Genomic DNA, 19967 nt, shown 5'->3' with positions numbered 1-19967 from the left:
AACGCCAGGCGGCAATATATTTCATACAACACAAAACAGGTCACAAAAAAAGCACAATAGTTCCCCAGGTTAACAGAAAGTACACAAACAACATTATAAACGAAGAAGTCCACTAAATGATTGTCCAAACTAAGGCGAATTAATATTAACAGGGGAAATACAATGGCAATCGGAAAACGCACAGTCTCACCATAGTCTGTTTGGAAACAATACTCCATGTTACACATCTTTTGATATGATATAATTTCCGATAATTTCTTTCTGTACATTCTTCAAATGTAAGAAACAATAAAACAAACCATATGTATATTTTAACATTCGGTGTACATTAGGGAAGGCAGGTGATCAATATATTGGTGTTGTAATTACTGTCAGTAAATGTCTACCTGGAGCGAGTGATAAATTCCTCTTCAGTGCTCAACCAAAGACAGGTCTTCACAGCAGTATATTTCGTATTTATACATGAAATGTAAAACATTGGCATAAACTTATTACTGATATGAGTTCATCCTGAAGACCACTGTGCTGAGAAATACAAACAAAACACAGATTCTCTTTTACTGCACATTGCAACTGTAAGCTACAGTTTTTCTTTGAACTAACCTGTTTTGTGTCTAGTTTCTAAGAGCCAAATTGTTCAATACAGGAAATCTTCTCATTACTACGTGGTATATGAGAAAGTAGCAGCCTGACCAGGACTACAAACTTTCTTTAAAATGAATATGTGTATATGTATGTATGAAAACAAATGCCCCTTATCTATTCTAATTTTATCACATCTCTCAAATTGAAAAATAAAACTGGTCAGACAAGATCCCTGGATTGTTGAGTCTAGATGCCCCACCAATAAAGACTGAACTTGGAGAGTTTACTTCTTGACCAGTAACTCATTAAGACTCATGTCATTAGATGAATTTAAGTTTATAATATTTTTTAGATATTTACAGAGATATGAGTGATTGCCTCTAATTTTGTTTGCTGTCTCGCTCTTGATCTCAGTGAGACTCCCTGATCAGGAATTTCACAGAATCAATAAAGTACATCCAATTGAATCTCTTTCTGTCTGTCAAATTGTTGTAATACATATACAGTTCAAAACTGACTGATGATCTTATTGCTTTTCTTTCTTGCAACAACAAACCTCTGTATGTCAATGCCATCATGTTTCCAGATTTCAGCACTAATACAATTACCCTGTAAGTACAAAGCTTAAACAGTTGCTTTTATTCATTTTCCACCTTGCCTTTCACATTCTGGATGTAGGTCTGTCACTTATACTGGTGGTGATAAAGAAAACTGTAAATGATAAAAAATGCAACCACCATTATTGTAGCCTGAAATCATTTTAAATACCTGCTCCTACGTATATTTTTGTAAAGTATTTTTTAGACTAGGTGCTTTTCAATAATGAACGTCTCTTTTGTTTTCAATCTCCTCGGAAATATAATTTCCGAGGAGATTACAATGATTGTTCAGTGTAAACTCAGCTCAATCATTTTCAGTATCAAGAACCTCACCAATACATGTTTAAAGAGCATGAACTTCAGTGAGCAGGGGGAAGCCCAGTAACATGCTGTATGACATTCTAACAGGTGTAAACAGCTTCTTCTGAGGTTACTTTATGTGCTGTCAAAGGTCATCTCATCTAAAAGAATGCCACTTAGGCACGGTGGAAGCTTCAGTCCTGTATCATCTTCAAAACCTTTTGCCATTATTACCGTCTTTATTTAGTTATGTATTTCAGGACTTCATTGAATGTGTTGCACTTTTTGGACCAATGGACCAGATTTAGATTCAGGTTAGATTCAAAGATATAAAATCCAAATAAGTAGTATTTCTTCTCTGAGTAATTTCTATTTCATATTGTTCAAGATATATTTTTCTTTATGCAGTATCTTAAGAGTGCTGTTGATGCAGTTTTCACACATTTCAAAATGCTAAAGTACATATGCAAATCATCAAAATGTTTTTACTGCTCATTCCTTTACTGAGCAATAGAAGAATTTCCCATTGCTTTGATCACATGACAAGCTGTCATCGCTAACACTAAAAATGAACAAAACAATGTCAGCAGTTTAATGGAAATTGTCTTCCTGTGCAACAGCTCATTATGACCTATAGTTACTTTATATCTTAATACAGACATCGATAGTGCCTCTTAAAATTTAATCAAGAGAGATGGCTTCTGCATTTACTTGCTTTACTGCTCACACTTTAGAACTTAATGTAACATGCCTCATGGCTAACTTTGTCCCCTGTTCACTTGTATCTTCCTGTTTCTTATTATTACTACCCTCTTATTATGCGAGTACTCAAGCCCAACACATGACTTCCCTAGAGATTGTGTCCAGACTTTACCCGCATTTTGCCTTTCACACACGCACAACACAGTGGGAGATTCTCTGCAGAGATGTGTTCTAAACAGCAACAATCACCAACAACAACACGCTCACGTGGGTGTTGTTTGTGTCTGTGGTGCAGCCAGGTGAAGCAGATAGAGGCAGGAAGTAACATTAATTCTGTTGCACAGATCACAGGATTTTCTTTAAAACACACTGACACCACAAACTTTCCTGACATCTTTGTCAGTGTCTTGTATGTGTATGGCTCCACTTTTTCCCCCGGAGATATGTTGTCTTTATGTCTTTTTTTCATGTTTGCGTTGTGGAGGATCTGCTGCTGAATTTCTGTGGACTTTATTCTAGCGGGGCAGGCAAAGATAATCCAAAGGCTCTCACTCTGACATTTGAGTTCACACATGCATCTCCTCCGGAGAAGGTGCAGGTACTTTCTGGAGTTCAGTGCATGTCTGAAAGCAGCTTGAGTGACATTAGTCTCTGCCTGTGTGTCTGCATCCAGTTGATTATAGGTGGATTGAGTGAAGGCCAAATTCTCTTTTCACTTTCAATCTAGGATCGAGGATCCTCACTATTACACTTATACCGTTCTTACTTATTAGCTATTATTTATCTTAGTTCATCACAACAGTTTAATCTCCTACAAATGTGTAGTATTCTAAATTCGCTGTGCTCTTTTGTTTCATCGTGGTCAGCAGCCATTTTGAAAGTACAATTTCTCACACACGCACACACACACCTATACTCACATACACATGTCTATAGTAAGTAGCTTTAGATAGTTTGTGTGTTAATTCTTTTATTAATTTCATAAGAAATGTTTTTCTTTAACACACTGGTGGTCTTCATTTTTAGTTTAATAAGACAGAATTGCAGGTCATCCAGGTTTTTATGTCCTTGAAACATGCTTGAAGTTGAGTTAATTGTTCAGGTTTTATTGACAAGTATAACTGGGTGTCATCCGCATAGCAGTGGAAATTTATAGAGTGTTCCCTGAACTTGTTTCCTAGTGTTGTTTCATATATAATGAGAATAATTTTGGGCCAAGCACAGAACCCTGAGGAACACTGTGGTTAACTCTGGTGCGCACCTATGACTCATTAATTTGCACAAATTGTAATCGATCTGAAAAATAGGATTTAAACCAGTTTAGGGCTTTCTTTAATGCCAATTAACTGTTCTAGTCTCTGTAATAAAATGTAATAATCAATAGTGTTGAATGCTGCACTAAGATCTAACAACAGATTTCCTCAATTGCTTCTATTATTGCCATTGATGTTGATCTGTTTGATCAGCCTGTATTGACTGTTGGTGAGTAATTTGTGTTTTTCTAATCTTTTGTTGAATAATTTTTCTAGTATTTTTCAGATTTGTATTTTGAGCTACATTTTTAGAATAAGTATTTTAATATAACACATTTGAAAATATGTGTACTAGATGCTAATAGGAAAACTTCCTAAATGGTATGTTGAATAACATATTCAATGAAAGTCGGAATATATGGATTGTAAGGTTGAATATGTAAAATGAATATTTTAATTTATGATTTAAAGTTTCAATAACTATAATGAAATCTGTTAATATTGATCGGAAGTGTTGTTAAAATAAGAACCCCAGGTTCCTCTTCAGTACTGTAGCCAGGCTGACTGAGAGTCATAGCTCTACTTAACCATCTATTAATTTGCTCTCTGAGCAGTAATGATTTTCTTTACAAATAAAATTGTAACCATCAGGGTAAAAATTCCACACCTCCTCGCCCCGAATAGCATAGATACACTGTCAGTACTGTAATGGAAAATTATACCATTATACCACACTATATATTATCTCTACTTATGCATACTATTTCTGCTTGTGTAACTGCCAAAATGACATTAGAGCCACAAATCTGAGACTGTGCTCGTCTCCCACACCAAGACCTCGAAGAGGTCTTCAGCCTGTGTCTAGTCTTATCTCCTGGGATTTTACTATTCACTCCGTTCACACACATAGTTCACACACACACACAGACACAGACACAGACACACACACACAGTTCAACTCTTCACACACACATTTCTTCATTGCATCTGCATAAAAAGCATACGCCTGCAACTGTTTCTTTGTCATTCCCTCTGCAGAATGCTCTTCGCATGCTGTATGATTGTCTGACCTTCCTTGCAAGGAATTAAGTATACTTAAGACTATTATTCCCAAATCTCTTGATTTCAGAAGTCTCACCAGGTCAAATTGCCATCACAGTACCCTTAGAACCAACTGTAAAACAAGATTTATATTTAGACCACTTTCCTGTTATATATCTTTCTGAGCTGACTTCACCAGTCTCTTAATCTAAACCAGTGGTTCTCAAATGGGGGTACGTGAAAGCACGTGAGATGTTTTAAAAATAGATTTAAAATTAGCATCCATTCAAAAATCCTTTAAAAATAGTTATTTAATAAATATTCAATAAAATATGTGTTTAATAAATCAGACACTGATGGCACAGCTCTGCGTATTACATCTTTTTTTCAACCAAAAATGCTTTGTGCTGGTTGGGGGGTACATCACTGAAAAAAGGTTGAGAACCACTGATCTAAACCATCAATGTCTATTGGACCTTATTGCAACGAAACTTTTTTAAGGAAGGTCTTTCCTTAATTAACAGTTCTATATTCAATCAGATTAATATAGAAACCAGCTTCAGGATTTTAAGGTAGCAGTAATTAATATCCAAAGTGCCACCAATACCAATAGCAAGGAAGTTTTCCAGTTCAACAAGTATTGGAATATGTCATCTGATGCCGTTTTGTAAAACCAGACAATTCAAGAGGCTATATATTACTTATATATGCTGCTAGTGGGGGAACAGACGTAAAAATGGAAAACAAATATTTCTGGGTAAATAAGCAGTGACACACATTCAAAATTGAACTCCATATATTCATGTCGTTCTAAATATTCAAACTTTGCATGCAATGGCTCTCTGTGGGGGCACGTCCCCCAGAAAGCTTTGACCGCCCCTGTCCGTGAAGCGTTCAGTGGGGATTAAAATCGCTTCGACCGTCGGATGCTGCATTTATTCCCCAAACCTGCCCAACACCAGCCTCTTTGCCCCGGAGACAGACAGAGGACATTTCTATCCACAATGCTGCACCTTGTCTCGGCTTGTCAGTGAGACGCCTGTACGCTAGTGGGCTGCGGGACACGATGTGGATTGGCGTCGGTGTCATCCTCATCCCACAGACCTGCCCGGGGCTGTGTGGCCTCAGTGCGTTAGCTAGCGAGCAGACTGTACTGTGATCGTTTCGGCATGCTGGCGGATTTCTAAACTCCCCTCGCCTTGACTGGAACAATGCGGCGGCAGATCGACAGGGTTTCTGAAAACTACGAGCGGGAGAAGCTCCACAGGGCGTCTGCTGGTGTGTGTCGGCTCCAGGAAGCGGTGAATCCACAGCCGATGCCACAGGACGGTTTTGACCGCAGTTTATAGACACCGGATGGAGATAGGAGCCGTCGCCTTACACCAGTAAAACACTGTAAGCAGTGATGATCCCTCATTTTGCCCTGCCACTGGAGCTCTCCTGACATGACATGCACAAGAAAGAAAAGAAAACGCAGCTAATTTTAAAATGAGTTGGCAACAGGCTTTACCAGACACCAGAGGACTGGAGCACTGACACAACTGTCTGTCGACCATCCACTGTTTAGCTGATGTTGTGATGGAGCAGGCTGGTGGATTGCTGTAGCCTGGATTTCATCTAGATTGCAACGACGGCCTGTCTGCCACAGACAAGCAGCCCACAGCAGGTAAGCAACACACCATGACTACCATTTTGTATTCCTGCTAAAATGCTCATAATAATGATATGAGAAGCAGCCTCCTGCAGGCCCAGACTGAGGCAGATCACAGGGCTGGTATCTATGTGCCTCACACAGTGATGCAGAGCAGCCTAACATCGCATTCATCACAGCAGCATGTACAGTGGTCAGTGTGATGCCATGTTGTGTTGATGATGAATAGTGTTGGGTCTCCACCAGCTCTTGGGGCCTTGCTCAGCACAGGGAGAGCCAAGTGATTTATTTCCCCTGCTAGACAACAGAGCGCCATCTCCTGAAGAAGTGTAGTCTGTAAACTGTGTGATTATAAAGCCACACAGGTCCTTGGTAGTGGACTGCAGCAGTTGGTGGCTCTCCAGTCCTCATCAGACCTGCACTGACTGTCTATATCTCATCCACTGAGCTTTGCTGCCTCCTCCCACCTACAGCAAGCCAGAGGTATTGGGCTGCTGTTGCTACCCTGATCCTGACAGTGACTCTGCCCTCTGCTGCCAACCAACTTCCAGCTTCATAAAGCCCCTCCTTCAAGTCATACAGCCTCTCAGTTCCCCACAGCCCCCAGCCTGTGGAGCTCAACAATGACCTGATATAAACAGTTGCAGTGTAACCCATATCTTGATTTGCTAAATATCTTGTTCATCGCACACTGTTCTCATCACAAACACATATATAGGAGCTATGTGTTCGAAACCAGTATTTTTTAGTTGTTTTATACTTTGTGCCTTATCTGCATAGGCTGTTTTTTTTTATCTGGTTCAGCAAATGACCAGCAAGGCAAGTGTCAAGTATTCTACTAAAAATTAAATTAATTTATTACAACTAAACCAACAGAAGAACTGATTTGAGGAATAAATAATGCTGCAACATGATCTTAGTCAAAAGCATTTAATCCCATGTAATTTGCTATGTAATAGGCATTCATCAAGACTGTAGGCTACTGTGATGTCATATAAGTGAAACAATGGCTTTTCTGTTTAAAATTAATTTGTGTTGCTTTTGTGGTTGTTGCCCTATGGGAAATGGTGTGTAGGTATATACCACTTTTAGTCTTGATGATCATTCAAAGTGCTTTAAAGTACAGTTTTGCCATTCACCTATTCACACACATTCATACAGTGCATATGTATGTACTACTCTCTCTATCATACATCAATCATGCACTGCGGGTTAAGCCGCAATTAGGGGTTGAGTATCTTGCCCATGGACACTTCGGCATGCGGAATGGGGGAAACGGGGATCAAACCGCCAACTTTGTAGTTAGTTGACGATAGGGATAGGCGATAAAACGTTATCAATAATTATCGTGATATAACTTTTCCTCGATAGAAATTTAAGACATGTCGATATAACGTCAATAGAACTCATCCCATCCATGTTTTGACGGACAACACGAACAGCCAAAGATAATGAGCATAGCGCTGCGCCGAACCAATCATGTGGCTGGAATAGAGTTACACCCACATCAGGTTAGGTTGACGCACACAGCACAGAGTGAAGGAGGCGCAGCACATGTGTTAATGTTTGGGCTCCTTCACAGAGGTGGAAGACAGATGCAGAGACTGAACATATACATGTTTTCCCCTCATTCATAGTTTTAGCGGGTTTCCACCGCTGAATAATTATAACACCGCTGCTTCAGGACAAATGCTCATTAAAGGTCCGGTCGTCCTGTGTCGGAGCTTCCTCCTCACTCCCCCTCTGACCTGCGCTCACTTTACACTTTAACAATAAACACCATCACTGATCACAAGTTTTAAGGACACATACAGGACTGACGTTTACTTTGTGTTTGTTTGATTCTAGAGTTTATGAGACACATGTTTAAACCTGCGACATAACACGAGACGTAACGTGACGCACACAGTCACGACATCAGGGTTAAAGTGACCGAAGTGATCCGGAGTCATGATCCGATATCATCAACTAATAACTATTTTAGAATATAGGACTAGATGGTGATATCCCATGTGATTATCAGTTCGTGTGTGAAGAGGGACAGAGATGAGCGGGGGGACAAACACACAGACACACACTCCTGCAGACAGAAGTTCCTCCTGCAGATTACGACGGATGCAGTGTTTTAACTTGTTGCAGAAGAAGCGACGCCCCGTTTATCCAGGAACATTAATATGAATTCAGCAGGTTTTTATAAAGATCAGTTCTAAGTGTGATGGTTAGAAAACATCAGAGGAGCAGAGTCACTTGTTGACCTGCGGGTAATCCGCCTCAGTGGTGCTGATTTAAGTTATGATGAAATAAGAGAAAACTTTATTAATCCACACACTGGGAAAATTCAGTTGTTACAGCAGCAGGCACGTCAGATTGAGGTAGACACGAAAATAAAGAAATGTAAAAAGACAATAGAATAATAGAATAATGTAAATTACATTTTTTTAAATGCTGAGTATGTACATTATATACACCTTTTCACTGTAGTGGTTTGCATGAAACTTTACCAGTAAAGTGGCACAGGATGATTGTGTGAGCAAGTAAAATCTGTTTTGTGCATAAGAAAGTTTTTTGTACATAAACCCAAATGTGGAAAAAAACCAATTCTGGTTATTTGATCTATATCGTGATATATATCGATATTGACTGATATGAAAAAAATACCGTGATAAGATTTTTTTCCATATCGCCCAGCTCTAGTTGACGACCCATTCTACCTCCTGAGCCACAGCCGTCCTATGGGAACTTGTCATGGGAGGCCCTGATCACTGATATGCATACACACAAACCCCAGTACAAGATACGTCCATTCTAGTTCTAGACATGCATTTCTTTGAACCCCTGCACCTTGTATGGTACCACAGTGTGTGTGTGTGTGTGTGTGTGTGTGTGTGTGTGTGTGTGTGTGTGTGTGTGTGTGTGTGTGTGTGTGTGTGTGTGTGTGTGTGTGTGTGTGTGTGTGTGTGTGTGTGTGTGTGTGTGTGTGTGTGTGCGTGTGTGTGTGTGAGATAGAGTGAGAGGTAAAGCACTTTGAATAACAGCTTTACGTAAATACTGTATTTTACTATTTATGTCTACTGCTATCTCTAAGCCTCCATTTTTGTGGTGGCACTCGTCAAGTACTACAGTATTTGGACTATGGTGCAGATTATGCAGCTATGTATTTCCTTCAAGAGTTGGAGGAGACCAAATAGCTAACAGAGATAGAGTATAGGATTTACTGTACATTCAGCAGGTGGACACAAACATGGCTACGAATGAATGATAATGTGTCTCTGCTAGATCTGTAAATTCAAAAATGTTTGACAGTTCAACTTCATAAGGCCATGTCTCGTATTCTTGATTTTATTTGTCCACTTTGGGAAGCACTTTGTAATGGCTGTTCTCAGTGGCGGCTGGTGAAAAATATTCTTGGTGGGGCTGTGCTCTGCCATACTCAGTTTTCAGTAACCATCCCACTACGATTTAACAGTGGTGCAGTAGAAGGTACTCTCCCCAGACACTGGATTTTTTGGGCAGCAGATGCGATGAGACTCCCTTTCAATAGGCTGTTTCAGGGTTAAGACTTTTAAGGTTAGGTTTAGAATTAAGTTTAGGTTAGGGTTAGGCAGTTAGCTTTGATGGTTAAGGTTAGGCAAAGGTTCCAGGGAATGCATTATGCCTAAAAGCCTTGTATCATCACATGACACAGACTATAATATGTTGTACACCCCACTTACTTCTGTCACACGTGAGAAGGTTTGTTTAACTAACAATAAGACAAACACACAGGCTGTTTGTTATGTCTATATACTCCTCATCCTATCTCTACCACCACATTCATGTGGTCAGTACTATAAACTTGGTTGTTATGGTTACTGCTGAAGGGAGTGGGGTAAAAGTACCTTAACAAAAATGCACTATTGTTTCAAGTAGTCGATGTAAGGGTCACGTGTGAGCAGAAATTGACTTAATAAGAGAATACAGACTAAATAAGGAGAATAGATTAAATGAGTAAAAATGCCTTCACAGATCTCTCATTCTTTCAGCACGAAATCAAAAGTAAGTTATTTAATATAGCACCTTTCACAGGGTCAGTCACAAAGTGAGTGCAGTTGTTCAAGTTAAACAATAAAAGAAACAGACAAAGCATTTGCACAAAAAAAGGTAAACTAGGCAAACAGCATTTTGAAAAAATTAGATTTTAGCTTATTTTTGAAGGTGTCCACAGAGACAGCAGATCTTATGTCATTAAGGAGGGCATGTCGGAACCATGGCTTCAAATGTGTGATCAAAGTTCTTCATCTTGTAGGGACAACTAAGGCCTGGTCAGACAACTCAAGTTACCTGCAAGTGATGTAAGGTAGAAACTAGGGCTCCACCTATCGATTCTTTTTTTATCGATTAATCTAATGATAATTTTTATTGTTATATAATAACGAATTTATCAGAAATTATTTATTTTAAAATTATTTATTATTTATTTTATATTTATTTAATCATCTTTTCTTAAATCCAAACAAATCTGACAACACACAAAGTATGCACTGCAAGGCATTATTCCATAAAAAAAAATAGCCCAGTCTAAACTTCTATTGTCTTTTACAGTCCCATACAAAATCTCTCCAAAATAAAATTTGTGAAAGAGCCTGGTCCATTAAAGTAAAAGGAATATATCAATCTACATTAAGCTGTCCAACAACAAAATAAATGAAAACCAAATTAAAATCCAAGTAACTTTCTGGAGGAATATCAAAACACTGTGTAAATTCAAGTTTAGCAGTCTATCAAAAAAACTATCTTGAAGTTGCCTAGTAGACGATCAATGTCTGAATGAAGTCAAAAAATGACAAACTAAGAAATAAAATAAAGTAAGTATAATTCAATAGTATTTCAACAAAAATTATTATGAATTTTCACACTGAACTGAAGTGTACTCTAATAATAAAATCAATATTCTTTTCTCGTTTCAAGTAAAATAATGTTTGCATACAAAATAAAGAGCCTTTGAAAAAGTCATCTTAAAATATAATGCTCAATTTTTGAAAAAAATAAATAAAAAGATGTAGTTTGAGTTTCTCCTTTTCTTCTTTTTTCTTAAAACTATATTTTACATTTAAACAATCTTAACAAACATTAACAACTGAACAGCTTTAACTTTCCTCTTTGTTCCCACTTTCTCTGGTTCAGTGAAGTAAACTCCACCATGTGCTGCCAGGATTCACTACCCTTAAGACAGAAAAAGCTGCGCAGGTTAAAATAAGACTACCGTAAGTGCTAGAAAAAGTGGACAGGATAAAATAGAAACGGTCCGTCACAATCTAAAAACAGCGTCTGGGTTCGTGTAGAAGGGGTCCAGTCCGAACCTATGCTAGATGACCGTGGGCGATTTTTTTTCGGTTCAGCTTGCTCTTCAGGTGACTGCCTGCATTGACTGTGCGCAGCCACCTTCCTTACGACGCACGTTCTGCGAGTCGACATATTTACGTACTCAATGACGTTGATTACATCGACGAGTCGCCCCAGCCCTAGCGAGCATGATCAACTCCTATGTAGGAAAGTGGTTAGGAGTCCCGAGATGTCTAAGCAACATCGGCCTGTATGGACATAGTTTAAATGCACCAAGAAAAGGCTGGAGATGACCCTCTCAGTGTCCGGAGACACATCTATACGGGCTGTTGGACCATCACTGACAACAGGACACCAACAGGCAAAAGCACCACTCCAGCATGCTGACATTGTGGTCCACGTTCAACAGGGAAGAGGAGGTTTGGGCCAAGGTCAGAGTACCCCAAAAAACTCTTCTCCATCTTTTCTAACATCCTTGACCCCCCCACCCCCCAGTCCCCCTCCTCCTTCCTCCCTTCTACCAAGCCACTTTGTCAACTACAAAAAAGATAGATGACATACGCTCCTCATTCTCTAACCCACTTTCTGAAATTACCTTTCCATCAACCACATCTTCATCCCCTACTCTATCCTCTTTCCCTCCCCTGTCTCCCAATCAAGTTCTTACCCTGGTAACTTCCTCCCGCCCAACCACCTGCCCCCTTGACCACATCCCCTCTCACATTCTCCAGTCTATTGCTCCCGACCGTCTTCCTTTTCTGGGCTTTTACTATCCTGAATTACTTGAAGGGGGTCAGTAGGGACCCTCTAAGTATGAAAACAGTCACTCCGCAGACCTTTCACTCAGTCCATTCAAAGAAATATGTTATTGAAACGTTGCGCTTCGTACTTCTTCGCCGTATGATGTCATCATGGAATCGCACTCTTCTCTCAGCCCCACCCAGCCGGTACCAGTCCTTCTACCTTCCATAAGACACGTTGACGCACGTTCCGCGAGTCGACGTATTTACGTAATCGACGCGTCGCCCCAGCCCTAGTAGCAACAGTTGAGATCTACATAGGTGCCTGGCCATGAAGTGCTGTGTACGTTACAACAAGAACCTTAAAATGTATAGAAACTGACATTTATTTTTTTGGAACTTTTATTAGAACAAGTCCCTTGACAGTGAGTCTCAGAATCAGAATCAGAATTATTTTTATTGCCGAGTATATTTACACATACAGGAAATTGCCTTGGTGTGGTTGGTGCATTTGGACATAAAAACAACAATCGGACATAAAACAACAATATATACAGAAAGAACAATAAGTTATGTTATGGGCATGTGCGGTGCTAAGGTGCAGTGATTGGTTCCGGGATAGTGCCAATAATATATAAGTTATAAATTATGTGCAGGGGGGCAGAGTCAGTGTGATGCAGGGGGCTTGTTTGTGAGCCCCACTGCCATGGGGAAAAAACTGTTCAGGTGGCGCGAGGTTTTAGTCTTGATGGCCCAGAACCTTTGTCCGGATGGGAGTCTCTGGAATAGGTGGTGGCCGGGATGGGAAGGATCAGCAATGATCTTGCCTGCTCTCTTACTGGTCCTGGAGTGGAACAGGTGTAGGAGAGCCGGCAGGTCGCAGCCGATGACCTTCTCAGCTGACCGAATGATCCGCTGCAGTCTGCCCTTGTCCTTGGCAGTGGAGGCAGCGAACCAGACGGTAATTGATGAGGTGAGGATGGACTCAATGATGGCCGTGTAGAACTCGACTATCACTCACACAGCATGTCATACAATATTACAAGTGTAGACCAAATAAAAAGAAAACACAAATTGCAGAAGGGTTATCCCAATGGGTTCACATAGTTTCATATTCAATCCAGCTTGCCCAGTCAAATGTCAACAGAATGTTCATTTTAACAGATACATTATAACAGGTGTCCATTTTGCTAAGTAAATGTCCATCCGGAGTCGTAGGCTTGCAGTTAAACTTTCCATTTCATTCACAGCCTGGAGCCTCTGGGTCCACTGGTCCACGGTAGGTGGGTGGGGCCTGAGCCAGTTTACTGTGATAATTTTGTGGGCAATTAACATCATAGCTCTGATCATATACAATTCGTTTTTCCCTAGCCCCCTTGAAGGTGTAGTTCCCAAAATCAGCTCTTGTGGGTCAATCGAACTGTCTAAGTTCAAGATCTCACGTATCTCCCTCTTCACCTCCTCCCAGAACTTCTGCAATTTAGGGCAATCCCAGAAAATGTGAGAAAAGTCCCCTATTAGACCACAACCTCTCCAGCAGAGAGGGGAATACTTCTTGTCATACTTAGCTATTACTATGGGTGTTTTAAAATATGTCATTCTTAGCTTCCAACTAAATTCTCTCCAGGTTGGACTACTTAAACATTTGTGCCAGGACACCCAAGAGCTTTCCCATTCATCATCTGCAATAATGGTGTTAGCCTCCAATTCCCATTTACCTTTTATATCCAATGTGTCAATAGATGTATCCATATGAATTCTACTGTATAAACAGGATATTATATGTTTTGTTTGAATTCGATACTCAGCTATCTCCACCCAGTACTGTTCAAAATTGCCTGGTGTTTCCTTAATTTTGTCCCATTCCTTGTGTGTGGTCAAATAGTGCCGAAGTTGGAAATATCGGAATAGATCATTAGCTTCAATACCATACTTTGCTTGAAGTTGTGCGAAAGCCCTGAGAGTCGTTCCTTCAAATAATTGACTTATTGTGGTCAAACCCTTCTCCGCCCATCTACTAAAACCACTGTCTAATTTAGCAGGCAGAAAATCACAAAGAGCAGCAATTTTTGTCGCCCTAGATACAGATAACGGTAGGTTTAATACCTGTCTTATTTTCTTCCAAACCTTTAAAGTATACTTAACCCATTCATTTTGTATCCTGAGTTTACGCCATGCAATTGTCGTCAGATAGGGGAGGGCTGAGAGTGATGTGTTTACTGAACTTTGCTCTATATGTACCCATTTTGTATCCATATCCAATCTCATCCAGGAGACCAGTACTCTAAGTTGTGCTGCCCAGTAATAACTTCTGAAATGAGGCAAAGATAAGCCGCCCTTCTCTTTATGTAAGCAAAGAACTTTGAGTCTCACTCTAGGCCTCTTGTTCTGCCATATGAATCTGGAAACCAGCCTATCTAAGAGCTTAAAAGTAGATACCGGGACAGCAATAGGAAGAGAACAAAAGAGAAATAACAGCCTTGGCAGAACATTCATCCTAATGGTTTCTACCCTCCCAACCAAAGAAAGGGGAAGCATCGCCCACCTTTCCAAGTCATTTTTGATCTGGGAAATAAGTTTGTCATAGTTTGCGCTGTACAATTTAGAAGAAATAGGAGTCAAAATCACCCCCAAGTACCTAAAGCCCCCCTTCGACCATCTAAATCTCACAAGTCTGTCCAATTGTGTAGGCCAGCTTCCTGTAATCATCATTGCTTCCGATTTCCCCTCGTTAACCTTATGTCCTGAAACTTCCCCATAGTTCCTCAGACAATGCATAACTGCTGGTATAGATGACAATGGATTTCTTATAAACAAAAGAATATCATCCGCAAACAACGATATCTTATGCATCATGCCCCCCTCATCTGCTATACCTTCAATTTGATCATTACCCCTTATTAACTCGGCCAGCGGTTCGATACTCAGTGCGAACAAAATAGGAGACACTGGATTTCCTTGCCGAACCCCCTTCTTAAGTTTTAAGTACTGCAAGTCCGCTGGATCGACTAATCAAAATTGCCACTCCTCTCTTTCTGCTATTTGGACAAGATGCATAGAACACCTGCTCCACCCAATTTCTTGTGTTCAGCCTCATTTAGGTGAGTTTCCTGTAGTAACCCTATTGAACAATTGAATTTTTTCAACTGAGCTAGAATCTTTTTCTTCTTTATGGGATGATTGATACCTTTAACATTGTAACTGACAACCCCTAAATCAGACATAAATAATCTTCTTTCTCGTTTTTTTTCCTTCCCCTAAAATCCCCTGTGTTTAAAATAAAAAGCTTTACTTCAAAAATTACCTCATGTACTTGTGTGGACTTAACAGACATGTCAAGGATATAAGAACTAAGAACAAACACATTTAAATGAACCAAATAAACACCTTTGACTTCCAAAACCCCAGCTGGCTGAAGAAATGTGTCCACCAGCCCCTGTTGTATTATAGGCAGAGAGTTGTGACCTCTAACTCTCTCTGGGGAATATGCACAAAGTGCCAACCAAACCACAGACCAAAGAAAATAACCAATTCCCTGGTGAGGTTTTCGTCCCATCTTGGGTATTATCATAAAAAAGAAAATGGGAGCCCTTCACTCCCTCTTACCTTTAATATCACTCACATATACTCATCACTTATATTCAGTGTGGCTAGCTGTTTCAAGTGTCATATGAGGGGATAGATATAATGTCTTATTCCTGTCGACCGTTAAACTAAGCACCGAAAAGTCTGTTAGCGTTACAAACTGACATTTATAAATGATAAAACCTCTAATGGTGGCCCAAGCACAATGTACCGTGCCGTATTACCCTGCCTCATGTCCTCCCTCCTCACTCCACTGCTGACCTGTGCTCACTTTACACGTGAACAATAAACACCAACACTAATCAGAAGTTATTAGAAACCGTACAGTACTTGAAGTTTACTTTGTGCTTGTTTGATTGAGTTTATGAGAAACGCATTTAAACACATTGAAATAAAGTCGCACACAGTTCATCTGCTACACACAACACAAGACATAACGTGACACGCACAGCCAGGACATCAAGTGACGAATGTGTCATGATCCGACATCATCGATTAATAACTTAATAAATGTGCGAAGAGCAACAGAGACAAGCACACACACGCACACACACTGGATTCAGTATCTTTGCAGCAGCATTTTGAAACCATTTATAGGCAGTCTAGAGACAATTTACTGAGGCGGTTAAAAAGGGAAGTGCAGTTATCGAGTCTGGAAGATATAAGAGCATGAATTATCAGCCCCAGTTCAGGTTTTGAGACAATAGGCTTTATTTTTTTTATTTTTCTTAGAACCCCCGACAATTAACTTTTAATTTTTATTGATTTTGGTGCCTTTGTGGACAATATTCAATTTTATTAAATTGTATTTGTATTGCGCCAAATCATAATATACATTGTATCAAGGCAATTAAGATAAAGCGGTAGTGTTTCCACTGTCTCCTGTCGTAAAAACCTTGGTCTGGCCAGCATGTTCATTTGTTTTGAAAGGAGTGAAAAAAAGACACAGCTGTTTGCATAGCGATGAGGTAATGTATCTTTTGTTGCTGTATGATTGTTACTGTTATTTTCTCTGTTTGGGTAAGTCACATTTTACGACAATTAAAACGTCGTCTGGGTGATCCGTCTTCAATGAAGTCATGTAGCTTTTCAAGCGCTACCTGAGCTTTAGCTTGTGGGGGAATGTATAGCGCCATAATTGTTATTATTGTGAATTCCCTTGGAAGAAAGAATGAACTGCAGCTTACAGTGAGGAGCTCTAGGTCTGGGCAGCAGTGTTTGTAAACAATGTCCGCAGCTGTGCACCAGCTGTTGTTCACTTAAAGACACACACCTCCTCCTCTGCTCTTCCTGGAGTCCCTTGTTCGGTCCGCTCTATAAACAGAGCAGCCGTCTACTTCAGTCGTCATGTCTGGTATGTTGTTGTTTAGCCAGGTCTCTGTGATGACAATAACAAAATGTGCGAAAAATACCTATAAATGAGACGTCACATCGGTTCAGTCTGTGAATGCATGAATGAATTGATAAGATCACACATTAATTAATTAAAAATACACAAATTAATTTAACTGAATGAAGTAATGATAAATAGTAAAACTAATGATAAAAAATTACGACTGCCTGTGAAACTATTTCAGAGGAAATTGAGACTTGAGACAGTAGTGACATCATTCAAAAGATGGCAGAGGGCAGTGAGTTACTGCAACGCCTACTCGTTTACTAGTCTGTTAACCGTTTCATCAACAAATAGGGTTAGCTTACAAAATTAGAGGTCTGGTGCTTTTGTGAAAGGGTTGGTCTGGAAAGGAGTCAAATTACCGGCCTCAATTATTGTCCCAGTCCGCCTGCTCACACACACTGATTGATCAGTGGACGGTCTTTGTGCACTCTTGCCCCCCGGTCTGACGGCTCAGTACCACCCACGTCTCATTTTCGGCCAGGAAAAACCCTGCATATTCACTCCTGTAACTTTCACCTGCAAAAAAAAAAGAAACTTCTGTGTCTTTTTTTTCTCATTCAGAAAGGTTTTGAGGATGTCATTAAGGCTTGATATGACAGAACCTTTCTATTAAGTGTTCCTAAATTTAGCCTGAAACAGTCTTGGGATATTTTGATGACACTGTTGAGCTTACAGATTATAGAATGTTCTTTTATTAAACATTCCCACAATGTAACATGATAAAGGGAAAACATTTTCCATATGCTACATGGTAATAAGATAATTTTTGGAGAGTTAGCACAGCCTAGCATATGTCATTGATTAGCAACAACATAGAATTTAATATTTTTGGTGTAGTATCACTGTTACATCCCTAAGATTTCTAGGTAAACAATTAAAAAATAAACCGGGGAACAAACAAGTAACATTACATTCCATTACATTTCATTTAGCTGATGCTTTTATCCAAGGCGACTTACAATAAGTGCATTCAACCATGAGGGTACAAACCCATAACAACAAGAATCAAGAAAGTAAAATTGTATTAAGTAACCAGCAAGATGCATTCCAAGTAAAATCAAGTATTTTTATTAATAACCATAAGGTCTACACAAAACGCCCTTCCCAAAACGGAAGAGGCAATAAGAAAACAACGAACCACTAACTGAAAACAATCTCCAATGAAATGAAGATGAACCATGAAAACAGAAGAACACTAACAGAAGTTATCGACAGAGTTATTCTTATGTTGTTGTTAGAAAAACACAAAAAAAATGATGCATTATTATTTTTATAGTAGATGGTAATGAGATTATTTTCGGAGAGTTAACACAGCCTGCCATTTGTCGTTAATTAGCAACAACATCAACTTTTTTGCATTATTAGTTTTTTGCGTAGTGTCACATTTAAAAAAGACTACCTAACCTCTAACCACAAGGTTGGCGGTTTGATCCCGATTGACGGTGCGATGGCCGAAGTGTCCTTAACTAAACAGAACTCTAAATCCAGTGTGTGTGAATGGGTGAATGGCAAAAAACGGTACTATAAAGTGCTTTGAGTGGTCATCAAGACTAGAAAAGCGCATTATAAAGACAGATAATTTACCATTTGTGGCCAAAAATAGCCACTCCCTAAAACTGCTATAATACACTTTATATTGTGGTGGAAAGATCAAGTTTGTCCTGTGAGAGTTTTATTAAAGCCTTTGTAAGGGGTCCACCCTGAGAAAGAATTAGGGCCGGCCTATTATGGCAAAAGTCAAATTTTTTTATTCATATTGATTGCAGAACATATGTTTGTATTGAATTTTAACACTGGTGCTTCTTTTTAACACAATGTCTTTTAACTTTAAGTATAATTGAACTGAAAAACTATGGAGGACGGAAAATTACTTAAGTATAAATAAATGCATAAATAAATAAATGCATAAATAGATAAGGAAATAAATAAATACAGAAATAAATGAATAAATGTCTTAAATTTGTGTCCGTATGCTAATGAGAAAGGCGGTCCTAACCTCAGTCTTATGCAGGATTGGTCACAGGAGTGTTATGATCCAGTTCTACTACTAATGCCTTTCAATGCTGACTGTTGTCCAGTAGCTGTTTGCAGTGTTGTGCCAGTTCACACTTAAAAGGAACTAGCTGAAGTTCATTTGTTCCATTTTTTATTGGGATGATTTAGGTGACAAATGTAGTCACGTGTTTAGTTATTAATCAATGGTGTTGGATCATGTCTGTGTGTCACTCCGGTCATTTTAACTGTGCGTTATGTCTCGTGTTGTACTGAGCAGACAGCAGCTGGAGAGCCTCCAGCTGCTGTCTGCTCTTCACCGACTGCTCCCGGTACGTGGCCATGTACTCCTCCGCCACTCCAATCAGCACCATCTCAGCCTGTAGGTCCGCTTCTCTGGCTGAGTTGAGCCCCACGTCTCCCAAACACAGCCAGAGACAAACGAGTTGCTTTTCAGCATCTTTATTTCTTTCAAATGGACCAAACATAACTTAAAAAAAACACTAGACATAAACTTGCAAGCAATTTCTGCTGGCATCTGGGCTTGGCAACTCTGCTCTGTACAGTCTCTTTCTTCATGAGTTCCTTGTTTTTGTCCTCACGTGTCTCCTTCGCGTCCTTCCCATGTGTCCCTCCCCCTCCCCCTCCCCTTCTCCTCTGGCAGCTCTGCTGCTGCCTTATGAATCCAGGTAGAGTTAATTGGCCAACTAATCTCGGCTGTGCCAATCAACTCTCCCTGGTTCACCTAGAGCAGTGATTCTCAACTGGTGAGTCGCGACCCAAAAGTGCGTCGTGGAC

The 19967-nt window shown here is 39.7% G+C and overlaps 1 protein-coding gene and 1 long non-coding RNA gene across 2 annotated transcripts in view; one reads left to right on the top strand and one right to left on the bottom strand.

The window, feature by feature from the left end:
- The first annotated feature begins 5358 nt into the window (after positions 1 to 5358).
- gpr173 (G protein-coupled receptor 173) overlaps positions 5359 to 19967 on the top strand; it is a 36387-nt gene continuing 21778 nt past the window's right edge. Inside the window, exon 1 of the mRNA XM_034591476.1 lies at positions 5359 to 6146. The gene's annotated coding sequence lies outside the window, so the exon portion shown is untranslated. The remainder of the gene's footprint in view (positions 6147 to 19967) is intronic.
- Positions 12591 to 15907, bottom strand: LOC117765203. The gene is made up of 2 exons (XR_004614531.1): positions 15800 to 15907; positions 12591 to 12624 (listed from the first exon to the last, which is right to left on the bottom strand). It is a non-coding gene; the product is annotated as an uncharacterized LOC117765203 (long non-coding RNA).

This window comes from Hippoglossus hippoglossus, chromosome 7 (assembly GCF_009819705.1).
Source record: "Hippoglossus hippoglossus isolate fHipHip1 chromosome 7, fHipHip1.pri, whole genome shotgun sequence".
NCBI lineage: Eukaryota > Metazoa > Chordata > Actinopteri > Pleuronectiformes > Pleuronectidae > Hippoglossus > Hippoglossus hippoglossus.
This window is presented reverse-complemented; position numbering and strand designations above follow the sequence as displayed.